We start from the raw sequence: 10,784 nt of genomic DNA, 5'->3' as shown, positions 1-10,784 counted from the left end.
AGTCCGAACTTTAAAATGCTATCTCGCTTTGTTAGAAACTAGGTAAAAGGTCACATTCCAGAGCCCGCCCTTTGTTTAGACCTAGCAGAAAGACCTTGAGTAGGTGATCCTGGCCCCCACAAGGTAACAAGGAAATGGGCTAAGCTTATCTTGCTTCTGTAAACTGCTTATGCCATTACCCTATGCAGGAGTTCTTGCAGCTATAGACATTCAAGAAAATAGGAAATTAATTGGTCCACTGAGCGCAGGCTCTAATAATTTAAACTGATTGGCCTAAAAACTATGGAGTGGTACAAATCAATTGACTCACATTTCTCGGGCTCTCCATGCTAAGAAATTATTGGTTTGTGATTCGCGGGCTTTGTCATAAACTTATAAAAGCTGTCGCAATTCGGCACTCGTGGTCCACAGTCATCTAGCCCTGCGCGGTGTACGGCTGTGGAACCCAGAATTCTGGAATAAAGAAACCCTCATGTTATTGCATCGAGACCATTTCTCTCGAGTGATTTGGGTGTCGCCTTCCGGGGCATGGGGTGCTGCGGCACCCTCGGTTTTGGGGGTCTTACAGTATTCTGTTGGTGATGCTTGCATCTATGACTCCTGATCTCTTTCCTAGGTTCTCTAACTCCAGGGTTTTCTCCCTTTGTGATTTCTTTATTGTTTATATTTCTATTTGTACATCTTGGATGGTTCTGTTCATTTCTTTCACCTGTTTGATTGTGTTTTCCTGTAATTCTTTAAGGGATTTTTATCTTTCCTCTTTAAGAGCTTCTAGCTGTTTGCCTATGTTCTCCTGTATTTCTTTAAGGGAGTTATTTATGTCCTTCTTAAAGTCGTCTATCATCATCATGAGAAGTGATTTTAGATCCAAATTTTGCCTTTCTGGTGTGATGGTGTAGCCAGGACTTGCTATGGTGGGAGAATTGGGTTTTGATGATGCCAAGTTACCTTGGTTTCTGTTGCTTATGTTCTTATGCTTGCCTCCCACTATCTGATTATCTCTAGTGCTACCGGCCCTCACTATATCTGACTGAAGCCTGTCCTTCCTGTGATCCTGGTTGTGTCAGAACTCCTCAGAATCCAGCTTTCTCTTTGGTTCTATGATTCCGGTATCCTGTGATCCTGAGATCCTGGATTTGTCAGAATTCCTGGGAGTCAAGCTGCCCCAGGGGCCCTGAGATCCTGGTGTGACCAAGCTCCTGGGATCCTGTGATTCTGTGATCCTCTGATCTTAGGTGCGTTAGAGTGCCTAGGAGTGAAGATTCCTCTGGGTATTACAGGATTGGCTGCCGAGTTTGTGCCCAAGGTAAACCAGCGCAGACCGGAAAGTACCTTCTGGTCAGGCGGTGTTTCTGTGTCCCTGGATCCTGGTGGTCCCAGTTATACCCGGAAATGTTGGGACAGATGTTATGTCCTCCTCACCTCTGACCCTAGATCGTGGGTGTGTTAGAGCACTGGAAGTGTAGCTTCTACTGGGTATTATGAGACGTGCAGAGTTCACACCCTAGATAAACCAGCCCAGTTTAACTTAAGTTTTTATATTAAAATCTGTTATAGAAAAAAACAAACAAACAATTAGTTACCCAAGACCCCGGAGCATAGCTTCAGGGTTGGAGCTTGTAAAAAAAAAAAAAAAAAAAAAAAAAAAAAAAAAAGGGTGGGGGATGAGGGACCCTAAGGGGTTTTCCAGTCCCACACCCTCCTTACAGCTTCCCTCTCTTTCCTGGGGCCAAGGCTAGGCCAAGTTCCATTCTCCACCCACAGGAACTTTCTTGAGTAAAAAAATTCTCAGAATGTACTCTCAGGTAGAGTTCAAATGCGCGTCATGATTTAAAGGTCAATATGCTTAGCCAATAAGTTTGAACTATAACCTTGCTGATGTAACCTGTGCCCTTAAAAAGTATAAAAACTGCTTGTAATAGCCATTCAGGGTTGCCTTCTTAGTAACTCACCTAATTGAAAGTTGACCCAAGGCACCAGAAAATAAACTTCGTGCTTTTGCATGGAGTGGGGGCTGGGGTGGGGTGGGAGGGTGGGGGTGGGGATGATGGGAGGAAAAACCCAGCTCATCAGAAGTCTCTTAGATTTTAATACTTTGCTCTTATTTAAGGCTGAAGAGCAGAAAGTTAGCTGCTACAGAGACCCTGGTCACTCAGTTCTTTCTGGAGGGAAATTCCAGGTTCAGGCCAGACAGTAGGTACTAACTGACCTGCACACCTGTATTCTGGGCATTGAGGGACAGACTGTAGTGGGCCGTGGCACTTGAGAACGCCACAAGTTTTATTGATGGTGTTGGTTTTAGACTGTTTTTAAATTAAAATATCATTCCATCAAGCCGGGCTTGATACACACACACACACACACACACACACACACACACACACACAAACTCACTCCCTGCCCATTCCTTTTCCTCTTCCAAAGCCTCCCATGTCCCCTTTATCTGTACTTTCTAGCCTCTTTTTATTAATACATATATATGGAGAATATAAATATAACCTGCAGAGTGTGTGTCGTGTTCCTTGTGTGAACACAGTTTCAGAGCTGACCACTTCGTATTTTGGCTGCTTTCCCTGGGGTAGGATCATTTCTCCTGTTCTCAGAATCCTTTAGGTGCCTATAGTTCTTTATCTATAGTGGTGCTCATCAGGTTTCCTACTTCCATTTTGCATGTCTATTCATGTAGTCCTTGTTTGGGTCTTGTTTGGGCAGCCATATTGTTGAGGAATCATGGGTAAAGCTTCTATGTTATTTTGAGGAGATCCATTCCCTGGATCAACCCTCTCCTTCTTTGGCAGTATTCCCTGAGTGCTGGGTGCATGAGTTGTGTTACAGATGTAAGCCACTGGGGCTAGACACCTTATGATAACCCCAGAGAGTTGTCTTTGTCTTGATCAGCTGTGGTTTCCTGTAATAATTTCTGTCTGTTGCAAAAAGAAGTTCCTTTGTTGAAGGTTGCAAGCGTATTTATGGGTATAAGGATAAGGAGTTAGAGGGCAGTTGGAAATTATGCTGGTTTAGTAGAAAGCTATAGTTTCAAACAACAACAACAAAAGCCAACTTCTCTGTAGCCCTCCAGCATCAGGAAAACCAGTGGTCTAACTTGTCTGGTGTTTTACATTGTTGTCTCTAAGGCTAAGCATCGGCTCCCCAGAGAGCTTGCTGGTGACCCTCAGTGCTGTCAAGCCCATTCCCTGCTCTATCAAACATCTCATTGGCGTGTCTATGCATGCACCTTCAGTTCTCCCTCACTGCCATGTGGGTGGGATCTCTGAGAACACTCTGCTCACTGCTGAGAGCAACATCTGCTATTACATTATTAATATTAATTAATTATAAAATTATCGAGTCTAAATTACAGAAAACAACCGGGTGGTTAGAGTTATGGAAGCAGTGGGCTCTCCTTTGCATCCTTGTATAATTTGGAGTTTGGAGACTGAACACAGGTAGACCTCTGTAGTCAGTCAGATTTACACCACTGTTTTCCAAGTAGCATTACACAGTGCAAGGGCCCGCCATCTTGACTCTCCTAAATGTACATACACTACAGGCATGCACACCTCATCCATTAAACTGGCCATGGCATATTCCAGCTCTTGGAATCCAGCATTTGGCACTGTTGTGGTGCTGCCCTTGACCATGAGTATCCACTCTGCTTCGGACCCCTCCTGCCTACACTCGCAGTCAGTGCTTTTGTATTGTTTGCTCTGTCTCAACCAGCAGAAAACTGTCTCGTTTTAATAAGTTTGTAAGTGTGAGGGGAGGGAATGGGGATGAATCAGAGAGGGTCTCAGACAGGGAGGGGGGGAGAGGAGGGGTGGAGAGTTAATGCAGGGGCAGGGGTGTGGAGGGGAGGAGCAGAGATGACACTGGTGGTTCAGCCAGAATACTTCCCAGTAAAGTAAAGCTCTCATTTCTCCCTTTCCCCTCCCCTCTCCTCCCTGTCTCTCCCCTCTCTTTCTTATTCCACTTAAATTCCTGAGCAAGAAGATTCTTGGAAATTCTGACAGCATTCGCAACAGCAGCACATGCCAAATACTCAACATCCTACAACAGAGAACTATTACTAAACATCACTACCCCATCAACTAAGCAGACTAAGGAAAGCTAATTCATTCAGTTGTATTTTATATTTTGCCAACTTTCTACTTTGCCACCATGAAATTTTTTAAGTATTTTTTTAAGATGGGAGGATGAAATATATTTTATTTAACAATTTGCTCACTTCGCTTATCATTTTAAGCAACTAGGCATATGGTGTGTGGGCCCTCATTTGGATCTCACTGGATCCACAGTTTCTAAGAACAGGCCTTCAGGGAAGAGAATAGATCGTCCCCTGACTCTCTGGGCTGCTTACTTTTACCAACACTCACTTGGCAGCTGCAGTAATTTATGAATTATGGGTTTTTTTTTTTAACAACATATCTGAAATAAAATGGTTTGGCTCAGAAATGCTCCCTGGAGTTCTCCCATGCATTACAAGCAGATGTCATCTGTCTGAACCCTTTCTCCAGGTTCAACTGTGCTGGTCTGGGAAGATCAGCTCAAACATAGGCAGTAGACACCAGTTATGGGCTACTGCTGACCAGAGGCCTTCCCACACACCGCTTCAGCAGAGTGCTGCTGGGTAACTCAACTTGCAGAAAGAAAGAGAGGGCTCAAGAGAAGCAGGCCAATGTCCCCAGCCTTTTATCATCACACCTTGGCTATAACTTGGTATCACTTTCAACACATTCAGACTTAAAGCTGGCCAACCTAGACCATCATAATCCTCATCAGTCCACACACTATTGAAACAGCCCCAGAGTAACACACACTTTCTGGTCAGTGATCCATCAGAAATGTCAGGGGGCAAATTATTCAAGTGTCCACATAGAGTTCTTGTTGCTCTAACTCTGGATATAATGGACATTGGAGGAATGTGTCTAATCCCAGGGAGATGAGAGCCAAGCAAAGTTGATGAGAATCTGCTCTAAATAACCATCCTTAGGCTTTGCCAATAAGACAAAACAGAATGGCCTACTTTGATATTATAATCATACACACGGAGAAAGTGGTGAGACTTGGGGAAAGTCTAGATTCTTCCTATCGAGCAAAACATAATACTTGTCCTTCTGAGCCTGGCTTATCTCACGTGGTAGTCTCGAATTTCAGGCATATTTCTGCAAATGTGCTTCCTTATAGACAAACAAAGCTCCGTTATATGCATACTGCATTTCCTCTGTCCCTCTCCCTGGATGGGCAATTAAGCTGATTCTAAATCTTGGCTACTGTGTAGTGATATGCAGCAAATATGAGTGTTAGCACATCACTATTGTTTGCTGACTCCAATTCCTTTGGCTGTATGCCCAAGGGCATCAGAGCTGAATCATAAAGTGGTTCTACTTCTAATTTTTGAGACACCTCACACTGATTTTATAGTGGTTGGACCAGTTTATGTTCTACCGGTCTAGTGTTAAAAGGACCTTCCTCGAATCCTCACTAGCATTTCTTGCTGCTTTGTTTTGGTTTTCCCTTTGTAATGGTCGTCCTGAATGGTATGAAACAGAATTCCAATGTAACTGTAACGTTCCCTTTACTGATGACTAAGAACAATTAAGGTTTTTGTATATGTATTGGTCTTCAGAAGTCTTCTTTTGAGAGCTGTCTGTTCAGTTCATTTGCCTGTTTGTAAATTTGACGATTTAGGTTGGAGTTACTTATCTTTCTAAGTTCTTTATAGAGTCTAGATGCTAATCCTCCTACCAGATGTTTAATTGATGAAGATTTTTCTCCCATGTTAAATTTACATCTTACTTTGCTAAAAGTTTCTATCATATTGGAGATGTTTCTGGTTGAGTGGAGTCATATCATCTGCAAATAGGGATAAATTGGCATTTTCCTTTCCTGCTTGTATCTTTTCTTTTTCTGCCTTATTACTCTAGCTAAGATGTCAAGCACAATACTGAATAGTGATGGAGACTGTGGAAACTATTCTATTATACCTTATCTTAGAGAAAATGCTTTCAATTTATTCCCATTGCTATAATATTGACTGTCATGTTTGGTCTTTCTTATGTTAACATGTGTTCGGTCTAGTGCCAGCTTCTTTAGGGTTTTAAAATAACAGGATGTTAAATTTTGCAAAAAAAATTTTTTTCTTCATCTATTGAAATTATCATGTGATTTCTGTTCCTGATTCTATTTAAGTGCTAAATTGCATTTAGTGGTTTCCATATATTGAACCATCTTTGCATCTTTGGAATGAATCCAACTTGATCATGATATATGATTTTAATATATGATCTTAATATGTCGCTGAATTCATTTTGCAATATTGTATTAAGAATTCAATGTTCAATAATCATCAAGGATGATGGGCTATAATTGTTGTATATATTTGTTCTATCCTTATCTGGTTTTAGTATCGTGGTGATAATAAAGCATGGAATGCCTTCTTTCCTTCCCTGTTTAATGGGCTCTTTTGAGAAGCATTGATGTTACCTCATCTTTAAAAGTCTAATACCACGGTGACTCCATCTGATTCTGTAATTCTTTGTTGGGATATTATTACTACCTCAATTTCATTCCTTATATATCTATTTAAATTGCTTTTATTTCCTTTTATTTGGTAGCCATGTGCCTCTAAGAATTTATCCATTCATTGCATTTCTTCTGAATTTTCTACCTTCTTGATATACAGGTTTTTAAAGTAGTCCCCATTGGCCTTTTGGGCTTGCTGAAGTTTAGTTTTCCAAAGAATTAAGTTTTTGTTTCATTGATTCTTTGTATTCTTTCATTCTTGATTTCATTAATTTTGTTCCCAGTCTTTATTATTTCTTACCATCTACTGCTCTTAGATTTGGCTTATTCTTCTTTTTCTAAACTTGTTTTGGTTTTTGGTGTTTTCTTAAGAAAATATTAATAGATTTTATAAAATATTAATAACTTTCTTCTCAGCACTGCCTCTGCTGTATTCCAAAGGTTCCAATAAATTACACTTTCACTTTCATTTGACTCTGGTAACTTTGCGGGGGGGGGGGGGGGAGGGGGGGAGGGGGAGCAGTGTTCTAGTCTGGTAACTTTTTAATTATCTCTTTGATTTCTTCAACATTAAAAATACAAATACAGTTCCCTGTCCCTAGAGGCACTGAAGGTGCAGCTGCTGTGTTAGATGTGTGCCAGTAGGTGGCAGAGAGGAGAGATGCCACCTCTAGTCTAGTCCGGTCTAGTCTAGTCTAGTCTAGTCTAGTCCAGTCCAGTTTAGTCTAGTCTCAGTACCTGACCTGTGAATGGCTGAGTGATTAGTAGCCTATCATTCCCTGCAAAAAGTCTGAGTTGGCCACCAGTCTGGTGCCTGGGGATCTAGACCTGCCCGGCAGAGCGTGGGTCTATCACCACCAAAGGCCAGGTGGACATCACTGGTCTGGGCTGCTGCCCAGGAAAATATTGATGTCTGAGGACTGGGCAGACCTGCCCCTCATCTGGGCACGGGGGTGGGGGTGTGGAGTGTGGGGGGGGTGGCGGGGTGGAGGGATGGGAGGTGGGGGGTGGGGGTGGGGAGCTGGTCCTGGAGGCTTGAGAGCAGGAGAGTTTACACTGCCCAGAGAGCTGCAGGACTCTGCACAGTGGGGGAGTTGTGTGTAAGCCAGCCCGGAGGGGAAGAACTGGCCCTGCCACTCATCTCCTGAGTGGCAGCATGGGTGAAGGAGAGCTATCCACCTCCTCCCTCACCCTTTACCACCTACAGCCCTGGGGCCATGAGAGCAGGAGAGGTGGCTCTGCCCCTCACCAGCCACAGCACCCTGGAGGGCAGCCTCTGTATGTCACCTGGGCAGCACAGTAGAGCTGACCCTGGAGGGGAGGTTGTGGGTGATCTGTCTTAGAGACAGTTCCACTGGCTGCTGGAAAGAATACTGAATAAAATATTCTGTAAGTATCTCAGGAAATTTGTCTACGATGCAGGCTAAGTTTGAAATGTCTTTGTTGACACAGTCTGGATGGCCTGTGATGAGAACAGGGCATGGAAGCCATTGCAGACCATTGCTTCAGGAGCCTTGATGGCCATTAGTGTTTATCTGATGAATCCGAGAGCCTCAGCATTGGGCGCTTTGGTACACACGATTTTTACACCTTCCTGATGAATTAGCCCTCGCATTACTATGCAGTGTCTTTGTTTCTTTTGATTACTTTCCTCGTAAGCCAACTATGCAGGTACCAGAAAAACTCTGTTAGCTTTGACTTTCATGGTGGGTTAATTTCTGTCCTTGAACTCTCAAATTTCTGTATGTCTTTGCCAGAGATGCACATTAAAAAGATAGATGTCACATTTTAAAGCATGCAGCTTTTGGTTGGAAAGTTAAGCCTGTTTGCATCTAGGGTTGAAGTCTCCTATTGAGACGTTTAAAGGTCACAGTGGTTTTGTTGGGGACTCCTGGTTGGCCGGATCACTCTCTGTTCTTTTTGATTTCTCCCCCATTCCCACTAGGGCTTTGGTTGGAGACATGGTCATTTTTTCCCGAGTTTGCCTTTTCCTCTCTTCTGGTTCCTGTGCCCTCCTGATGGAGCTCATTGTTCTTTCTCTGTGATCTCTAAGATCATTGTTTTTATCTTCTGCAGCCCTGGCTTGGTGGTCATGTGTTTTAAAATGTCTCCATTTTTCTGTTGCTTTTAAAACAAAGCTTTGCTGGCTATGGCGATCTCTGTTGACAGTTACTTATTTCCAGGCCTTGCAATAGTGTGCCATGCTTTGGGGGCTCCTGTTGAGAGTTCTGTTATTACGAAGTGCTTGCCAGTGTGGACTGTGGTCCCAGGCATCTTAATGACGATGCGTTATGAAGAAATCTTCTCTGGCTATGAATTTGGGGAGTGCAAAGTTTACTCTTATGCTTGACTGCCCATTTCTTTCCTTGAATTTTGATTTTGGGGTTTTTTTTCTTCTATAATCCCATTGAATATTTTCTATTTAGTTTGATCCTTTAGTTTTGATCTCAACTCCTTTTAATTCTCACAGGTTCTTAGATTTGGCCTCTTGATTACATCATAGAGATTTTGGAAGGTGTTCTTCTGCCTACTTCTTTATATTTCTTTAAGGATATTTGAATACAGTATTTTCTTGACCTTGTCTTCAGTTTCTGATTTTTTTTTCTTGCTTTCTCAAAGCTGTGTTTTCCACTATGATTTTATTTGATCCATTGATTTTTTTTCACTTCTAACATTTGTTTGTTTTTGTTTGTTTTCAAAATCTGTTTCCTTGCTTAATTTCCACTCATCTTGGTGATTTTTTTTCTCCAAGTCCTGATTTAGCTTTCTCCTCATCTGCCTGGAAATGTAAGATAAAATAAACTGTTTCCTCCCCAAGTTGCTTTTGGCAATCATGTCTTGTTACAGCAATAGAAACTCTTAAGATAGTAGTTGGTACCTGGTCTACAAATAACAGGTGTATCATTGTGACAGACCACATCGGGCACTTTGGGAAAGACTGTGGTGGCATTTTAATTTGAGGTTAGAAAAGCCACTCAGTGCTCAGAGCTCAGTGTGTTGCGCTGTGGGTGGAGCTTAGGGGATCAGAATGCTCAGAGCCATCAGCTGATGGAGGCCTGGCTTAGGAAGATCCAAAGGGAAGTAACCACTCTACCAGGACTATTTATGTGATAAGCTATTAAAACATGTGACAAGAGACTAGAACCAATAAAGGGACATCTGTGCTTTGTTGAGCCAATGGATATCTCTCAACTATAGCTGAGAAATTAGGAGTGTTTAAGAAGAAACCAGCATCATTGAAGCAAAATCTTCTGGGAAGTGTTTCTCAGAGTCAGCACATAGAAGCTGTGGTCCAGAGTGGGCCACACTGTACTAGCCAAGTTTGGTAATATGTAAGAGCATCCCAGGTGATTTTGGTTTCAAAGGCATGCAGAGGTCTTGGAGGGGACCTGAGGCTCAGCACCAGGAGAGGCCAGCAGAGGTCACTGGTGAAGGTACAGCCTCTGTTGCAGTAGATACCTTGGTATAGAATGGGGTTATGGAGCAATGGTGAGGTTGGCACCATGTGCCAGGGTCAGAGTCCCTGAGGAGAGACCTGGAGAAAGGGCAGCCCAGGCACAGCAGAGACACTAGCAGGTTGGAGAATTCCATAGACTAACCATCAAAGACTACAACAGATACTATGAGACAAGCCCTTTGAAGCCCAGAGCATCATGAGTGAAGCCCAGATGTTCATCCAGCTGACTTTGGTTTTCTTTGATTCAATTGTGACTATGCCCTGGTTCTGTCTTGGAGTAAGAAAACATCTAACTTAAATTTAATTTTACTCGAGCCCATCCTTAAGAGACTTTGGAATTTTCAAGAGACTTGGATGTTTTAAAGAGACTGGACTTTTTAAAGTGTTTGAATTTTAAAGGACTACGATTGTTATATAAGTTATAAAGTGGTTTATATTTTGATACTGATATTATAAGATCTTGAGTTTGAACAAGAAAGGAAAGTTAATGGCTTAATAATAATGTATTGGTGTGTCAAGTTGATTAGTTTTTGTCAACTTGACACAAGCTAGAGTCATTTGGGAAGAGGGAACCACCTCAATTGAGAAAATGCCCCTACCAGATTGACCTGAAGGCATTCTTGTGGGGCATTTCCTTGATTTGTGATTGACATGGGATGGCCCAATCTATTGTGGGTGGTTACATCCCTGGGTAGGTGGTCCTCGGTTTTATAAGAAAGCAGGCTGAGCAAGCCATGAAGATCAAGTTAGTAAGTAGCACCCTCTATAGCTTCTGTATCAGTTCTTGCTTCCAGATTCCCGCCTT

The 10,784-nt window shown here is 42.5% G+C and overlaps 1 pseudogene; it reads left to right on the top strand.

Moving 5' to 3' along the window:
- The first annotated feature begins 7,113 nt into the window (after positions 1 to 7,113).
- LOC127667155 (uncharacterized) lies at positions 7,114 to 7,299 on the top strand (annotated as a pseudogene).
- Positions 7,300 to 10,784: the final 3,485 nt, after the last annotated feature.

The sequence above is a fragment of the Apodemus sylvaticus genome, chromosome 16, assembly GCF_947179515.1.
Source record: "Apodemus sylvaticus chromosome 16, mApoSyl1.1, whole genome shotgun sequence".
Taxonomy (NCBI): domain Eukaryota; kingdom Metazoa; phylum Chordata; class Mammalia; order Rodentia; family Muridae; genus Apodemus; species Apodemus sylvaticus.
The sequence above is the reverse complement of the archived record's forward strand: the minus strand, read 5'-3'. Positions and strand labels throughout refer to the sequence as shown.